General features: G+C 42.4%; 6 non-coding genes across 6 annotated transcripts; 5 read left to right on the plus strand and 1 right to left on the minus strand.

The window, feature by feature from the left end:
* The first annotated feature begins 182 nt into the window (after nt 1-182).
* Nucleotides 183-254, plus strand: trnap-agg (transfer RNA proline (anticodon AGG)). The gene has a single exon. It is a non-coding gene; the product is annotated as a tRNA-Pro (tRNA).
* Nucleotides 255-1,835: 1,581 nt separating this feature from the next.
* Nucleotides 1,836-1,907, plus strand: trnap-ugg (transfer RNA proline (anticodon UGG)). Its single transcript has one exon. It is a non-coding gene; the product is annotated as a tRNA-Pro (tRNA).
* Nucleotides 1,908-2,975: 1,068 nt separating this feature from the next.
* trnar-ucg (transfer RNA arginine (anticodon UCG)) lies at nt 2,976-3,048 on the minus strand. The gene has a single exon. It is a non-coding gene; the product is annotated as a tRNA-Arg (tRNA).
* A 448-nt stretch (nt 3,049-3,496) lies between these two features.
* trnap-agg (transfer RNA proline (anticodon AGG)) lies at nt 3,497-3,569 on the plus strand. The gene has a single exon. It is a non-coding gene; the product is annotated as a tRNA-Pro (tRNA).
* Nucleotides 3,570-5,158: 1,589 nt separating this feature from the next.
* trnap-ugg (transfer RNA proline (anticodon UGG)) lies at nt 5,159-5,230 on the plus strand. The gene has a single exon. It is a non-coding gene; the product is annotated as a tRNA-Pro (tRNA).
* A 1,589-nt stretch (nt 5,231-6,819) lies between these two features.
* On the plus strand, nt 6,820-6,891 carry trnap-cgg (transfer RNA proline (anticodon CGG)). The gene has a single exon. It is a non-coding gene; the product is annotated as a tRNA-Pro (tRNA).
* Nucleotides 6,892-7,500: the final 609 nt, after the last annotated feature.

The raw sequence follows: 7,500 nt of genomic DNA on the forward strand, positions 1-7,500 counted from the left end.
CCACAATCCCCAGCTTCGAAGGCTGGTGCCTTATCCATTAGGCCACTGGGCTGTTTTTACTGCCTGTGAACTGTAATATGCCTCCAGGGAGTTGCTGACACACGTAATAAAAACAACATGAATAAAGAGTAGATTGGATCGTCTCACAGAATTTTTTGTGGCACTGCAGACTGCCTCTACAGGGCTCGTTGGTCTAGGGGTATGATTCTCGCTTAGGGTGCGAGAGGTCCCGGGTTCAAATCCCGGATGAGCCCTATGCCAGTCATCAAAAAAGAGGCAGAGCTGTGCTCACTATGATGTTTCTATGTTAATTGTTGCAGCTTTTGCTGTGACTTTAGTTAATGAACATTTAGTGGACTTCTGATCTAAATCAGTCTAACATGTACAATTATACAGGCAAAAAAAAGGAGCGGCAATGATTCGGTTGTTAGATTTGTTTATGGATCTTGAACAACCCACCAGCTTTATATGTAAGCACCATTTTTGTCTTTGTACACAGTCTCTTCTCTGTTGGCACCATGCAGGATTCAAAATGGCCTTTCGCGTTAGGTATCTCGTTACCCTTTTAGTCATAACAGGTAATATGCATGGTAATGCAGGAAGTTAATGACATGCAAACACATCTCAAGAAGGTTTTCACAGCTACCGTGTTTCATCCACCAAACATTGCTCCCAAATTGAAGTGAGACCTTCAAAGACAACCCAGATGGAACTTGAACCAACAATCCCAAGCCCCGGAGGCTGATGCCTTATCCATTAGGCCACTGGGCCATATCGGCAATCATTTGTCATGGATCATTTGTATGCCTTTAACAAGATGGCAACGCATGGAAAACTGCACTTTAGGATCTCGATGCCAGTTTGCATTCCGTCAAAAAAGTTGTGCGCAACTAATGGACAAACATTTTCTTTGTGCAATCATCCACATTCGTGTCTCATTGGTCATGGGGTATGGTTCTCGCGTATGGTGTGACTGGTCCTGAGTTTCAAATTCCAGACAAGGCCACTCTCATTAACTTGAAATCACAACCTTTCTGCAGCTATATCCTTGTTTGCATTTCATCATCATCCACCTAACATGAGACCATTAGTTAAAAGCCACGGGGTACTTGAAGTCAAGATCTCCATTACCAAAGCTTAGCGGAACCATTTAGGTTTGTATCGTGACAGTGAGATTCAAGCAAGATTGGATGAATCTTATTTGAAGTGTGCAGCAAGTCTGAGAATTTGAAGCTAACTACTGTGCTCAGATCATCACACCTAAGTTTTGAGAAGACCAGTCGGACTTGTTTCACACAACTTAAATGGAACCCAACAACGACAACCCAGATGGGACTTGAACCCACAATCCCCAGCTTCGAAGGCTGATGCCTTATCCATTAGGCCAATACTAGCCTTTGTCATATCTGATGTATGGCTCAGGAAGTTCTTGTTACTCAGAAAACAGCACTTTAGGATCCCTATGCCATATTGCATTCAGACGATCTGATTTGTACACCTAATGACAAAACAGCTTCTCTGAGGAGTTTTCCATTGTCATGTTTTTTTGACCTAAGGGTATGAACCTAGCTTTTGAGGGTAACACTGGATTGTCTTGCACAGTCAACTTAAAAGGAACTGCATCAAAGACAACCCAGTTGGTACTTTAAACCCACAATCCCCAGCTTCGAAGGCTGGTGCCTTATCCATTAGGCCACTGGACTGTTTTATACTTACTGTGAACTGTAATATGCCTCCAGAGAGTTGCTGACACACGTAACAAAAACAACATGAACAAAGAGTAGTTTGGATCGGTCTCACAGAATTTTTTGTGGAACTGCAGACTCCCTCTACAGGGCTCGTTGGTCTAGGGGTATGATTCTCGCTTTGGGTGCGAGAGGTCCCGGGTTCCAATCCCGGACGAGCCCTACGACTGTCATAGAGAAAGAAGTGGTGGTGTGCTAACTAAGGTGTTTCTGTGTTAATTGTAGCAGCTTTTGCTGTGACTTTAGTGAATGAACATTTAGTGGACTTCTGATCTAAATCAGTCTAACATGTACAATTATACAGACAAAAAAAGGAGCGGCAATGATTCGGTTGTTAGATTTGTTTATGAATCTTGAACAACCCACCAGCTTTATATGTAAGCACCAATTTTTTGCTTTGTACACAGTCTCTTCTCTGTAGGCACCATGCAGGATTCAAAATGGCCTTTCACGTTAGGTATCTCGTTACCCTTTTAGTCATAACAGGTAATATGCATGGCAATGCAGGAAGTTAATGACATGCAAACACATCTCAAGAAGGTTTTCACAGCTACCGTGTTTCATCCACCAAACATTGCTCCCAAATTGAAGTGAGACCTTCAAAGACAACCCAGATGGGACTTGAACCAACAATCCCAAGCCCCGGAGGCTGATGCCCTATCCCTTAGGCCACTGGGCCATATCGCCAATCATTTGTCATGGATTTTTGGTATGCCTTCAACAAGATGCCAACGCATGGAAAACTGCACTTTAGTATCTCGATGCCAGTTTGCATTCCGTCAAATAAGATGTGTGCAACTAATGGTCAAACATTTTGTTTGTGCAATCATCCACATTCGTGTCTCATTGGTCCTGGGGTATGGTTCTCGCGTATGGTGTGACTGGTCTTGAGTTTCAAATTCCAGACAAGGCCACTCTCATTAACTTGAAATCACAACCTTTCTGCAGCTATTTTCTTCTTTGTATTTCATCATCATCCACCTAACAAGAGACCATTAGTTGAAAGCCACGAGGTACTTCAAGTCAAGATCTCCATTACCATAGCTTAGCGGAACCTTTTAGATTTGTAACGTGACAGTGAGATTCAAGCAAGATTGGATGAATCTTTATTTGAAGTGTGCAGCAAGTCTGAGAATTCAAAGCTAACTATTGTCCTCAGATCATCACGCCTAAGTTTTGAGAAGACCAGTCGGAATTGTTTCACACAACTTAAATGTAACCCAACAAAGACAACCCAGATGGGACTTGAACCCACAATCCCCAGCTTCGAAGGCTGATGCCTTATCCATTAGGCCACTGGGTCAACACTAACCTTTGTCATATCTGATGTATGGCTCAGGAAGTTCTTGTAACTCAGAAAAACAGCACTTTAGGATCCCTATGCCATATTGCATTCAGACGATCTGGTGTGTACACCTAATGACAAAACAGCTTCTCTGAGGAGTTTTCCATTGTCATGTCTTTTTGACCTAAGGGTATGAACCTAGCTTTTGAGGGTAACACTGGATTGTCTTGCACAGTCAACTTAAAAGGAACTGCATCAAAGACAACCCAGTTGGTACTTTAAACCCACAATCCCCAGCTTCGAAGGCTGGTGCCTTATCCATTAGGCCACTGGGCTGTTTTTACTGCCTGTGAACTGTAATATGCCTCCAGGGAGTTGCTGACACACGTAATAAAAACAACATGAATAAAGAGTAGATTGGATCGTCATACAGAATTTTTTGTGGCACTGCAGACAGCCTCTACAGGGCTCGTTGGTCTAGGGGTATGATTCTCGCTTAGGGTGCGAGAGGGTCCCGGGTTCAAATCCCGGATGAGCCCTATGCCAGTCATCAAAAAAGAGGCAGAGCTGTGCTCACTATGATGTTTCTATGTTAATTGTTGCAGCTTTTGCTGTGACTTTAGTTAATGAACATTTAGTGGACTTCTGATCTAAATCAGTCTAACATGTACAATTATACAGGCAAAAAAAAGGAGCGGCAATGATTCGGTTGTTAGATTTGTTTATGGATCTTGAACAACCCACCAGCTTTATATGTAAGCACCATTTTTGTCTTTGTACACAGTCTCTTCTCTGTTGGCACCATGCAGGATTCAAAATGGCCTTTCGCGTTAGGTATCTCGTTACCCTTTTAGTCATAACAGGTAATATGCATGGCAATGCAGGAAGTTAATGACATGCAAACACATCTCAAGAAGGTTTTCACAGCTACCGTGTTTCATCCACCAAACATTGCTCCCAAATTGAAGTGAGACCTTCAAAGACAACCCAGATGGAACTTGAACCAACAATCCCAAGCCCCGGAGGCTGATGCCTTATCCATTAGGCCACTGGGCCATATCGGCAATCATTTGTCATGGATCATTTGTATGCCTTTAACAAGATGGCAACGCATGGAAAACTGCACTTTAGGATCTCGATGCCAGTTTGCATTCCGTCAAAAAAGTTGTGCGCAACTAATGGACAAACATTTTCTTTGTGCAATCATCCACATTCGTGTCTCATTGGTCATGGGGTATGGTTCTCGCGTATGGTGTGACTGGTCCTGAGTTTCAAATTCCAGACAAGGCCACTCTCATTAACTTGAAATCACAACCTTTCTGCAGCTATATCCTTGTTTGCATTTCATCATCATCCACCTAACATGAGACCATTAGTTAAAAGCCACGGGGTACTTGAAGTCAAGATCTCCATTACCAAAGCTTAGCGGAACCATTTAGGTTTGTATCGTGACAGTGAGATTCAAGCAAGATTGGATGAATCTTATTTGAAGTGTGCAGCAAGTCTGAGAATTTGAAGCTAACTACTGTGCTCAGATCATCACACCTAAGTTTTGAGAAGACCAGTCGGACTTGTTTCACACAACTTAAATGGAACCCAACAATGACAACCCAGATGGGACTTGAACCCACAATCCCCAGCTTCGAAGGCTGATGCCTTATCCATTAGGCCAATGGGTCAACACTAGCCTTTGTCATATCTGATGTATGGCTCAGGAAGTTCTTGTTACTCAGAAAACAGTACTTTAGGATCCCTATGCCATATTGCATTCAGACGATCTGATGTGTACACCTAATGACAAAACAGCTTCTCTGAGGAGTTTTCCATTGTCATGTTTTTTTGACCTAAGGGTATGAACCTAGCTTTTGAGGGTAACACTGGATTGTCTTGCACAGTCAACTTAAAAGGAACTGCATCAAAGACAACCCAGTTGGTACTTTAAACCCACAATCCCCAGCTTCGAAGGCTGGTGCCTTATCCATTAGGCCACTGGACTGTTTTATACTTACTGTGAACTGTAATATGCCTCCAGAGAGTTGCTGACACACGTAACAAAAACAACATGAACAAAGAGTAGTTTGGATCGGTCTCACAGAATTTTTTGTGGAACTGCAGACTGCCTCTACAGGGCTCGTTGGTCTAGGGGTATGATTCTCGCTTTGGGTGCGAGAGGTCCTGGGTTCAAATCCCGGACGAGCCCTACGACTGTCATAGAGAAAGAAGTGGTGGTGTGCTAACTAAGGTGTTTCTGTGTTAATTGTAGCAGCTTTTGCTGTGACTTTAGTGAATGAACATTTAGTGGACTTCTGATCTAAATCAGTCTAACATGTACAATTATACAGACAAAAAAAGGAGCGGCAATGATTCGGTTGTTAGATTTGTTTATGAATCTTGAACAACCCACCAGCTTTATATGTAAGCACCAATTTTTTGCTTTGTACACAGTCTCTTCTCTGTAGGCACCATGCAGGATTCAAAATGGCCTTTCACGTTAGGTATCTCGTTACCCTTTTAGTCATAACAGGTAATATGCATGGCAATGCAGGAAGTTAATGACATGCAAACACATCTCAAGAAGGTTTTCACAGCTACCGTGTTTCATCCACCAAACATTGCTCCCAAGTTGAAGTGAGACCTTCAAAGACAACCCAAATGGGACTTGAACCAACAATCCCAAGCCCCGGAGGCTGATGCCCTATCCCTTAGGCCACTGGGCCATATCGCCAATCATTTGTCATGGATTTTTGGTATGCCTTCAACAAGATGGCAACGCATGGAAAACTGCACTTTAGTATCTCGATGCCAGTTTGCATTCCGTCAAATAAGATGTGTGCAACTAATGGTCAAACATTTTGTTTGTGCAATCATCCACATTCATGTCTCATTGGTCCTGGGGTATGGTTCTCGCGTATGGTGTGACTGGTCTTGAGTTTCAAATTCCAGACAAGGCCACTCTCATTAACTTGAAATCACAACCTTTCTGCAGCTATTTTCTTCTTTGTATTTCATCATCATCCACCTAACAAGAGACCATTAGTTGAAAGCCACGAGGTACTTCAAGTCAAGATCTCCATTACCAAAGCTTAGCGGAACCATTTAGGTTTGTATCGTGACATGGAGATTCAAGCAAGGTTGGATGAATCTTATTTGAAGTGTGCAGCAAGTCTGAGAATTTGAAGCTAACTACTGTGCTCAGATCATCACACCTAAGTTTTGAGAAGACCAGTCGGACTTGTTTCACACAACTTAAATGGAACCCAACAACGACAACCCAGATGGGACTTGAACCCACAATCCCCAGCTTTGAAGGCTGATGCCTTATCCATTAGGCCAATGGGTCAACACTAGCCTTTGTCATATCTGATGTATGGCTCAGGAAGTTCTTGTTACTCAGAAAACAGTACTTTAGGATCCCTATGCCATATTGCATTCAGACGATCTGGTGTGTACACCTAATGACAAAACAGCTTCTCTGAGGAGTTTTCCATTGTCATGTTTTTTTGACCTAAGGGTATGAACCTAGCTTTTGAGGGTAACACTGGATTGTCTTGCACAGTCAACTTAAAAGGTACTGCATCAAAGACAACCCAGTTGGTACTGTAAACCCACAATCCCCAGCTTCGAAGGCTGGTGCCTTATCCATTAGGCCACTGGACTGTTTTATACTTACTGTGAACTGTAATATGCCTCCAGAGAGTTGCTGACACACGTAACAAAAACAACATGAACAAAGAGTAGTTTGGATCGGTCTCACAGAATTTTTTGTGGCACTGCAGACTGCCTCTACAGGGCTTGTTGGTCTAGGGGTATGATTCTCGCTTCGGGTGCGAGAGGTCCCGGGTTCAAATCCCGGACGAGCCCTACGACTGTCATAGAGAAAGAAGTGGTGGTGTGCTATCTAAGGTGTTTCTGTGTTAATTGTAGCAGCTTTTGCTGTGACTTTAGTGAATGAACATTTAGTGGACTTCTGATCTAAATCAGTCTAACATGTACAATTATACAGACAAAAAAAGGAGTGGCAATGATTCGGTTGTTAGATTTGTTTATGAATCTTGAACAACCCACCACCTTTATATGTAAGCACCATTTTTTGCTTTGTACACAGTCTCTTCTCTGTAGTGAAGAAGATTTTTATGTACTAAACCTATATGAAGACACATTTAACTGGGTGAGTGGAGGGCCCTACAAATCTGCCATTATATATCTTTGAAAACAGGTGATAGGTTAAGGCAAAGGGGTCATAAAAGAGCATGAGAGAGGACTTGAGGATGCAATGAGAATCATCTGTGTCAGAAAGGCATGAAATGTATACAACACATGTTGAAACTGTCATGTATATTTGAAAAGACACATACTGTATGGGAGAGAAGAGTCCAGTTTAGATGTTTGAAACATAGATACTAGTCATGATTACCAATTGTGAACTGTATGTGGAAAAACGGTGATGATTATATTAGATCTGTAAATTAT

The sequence above is a fragment of the Danio aesculapii genome, chromosome 4 (assembly GCF_903798145.1).
Source record: "Danio aesculapii chromosome 4, fDanAes4.1, whole genome shotgun sequence".
Lineage (NCBI taxonomy): Eukaryota > Metazoa > Chordata > Actinopteri > Cypriniformes > Danionidae > Danio > Danio aesculapii.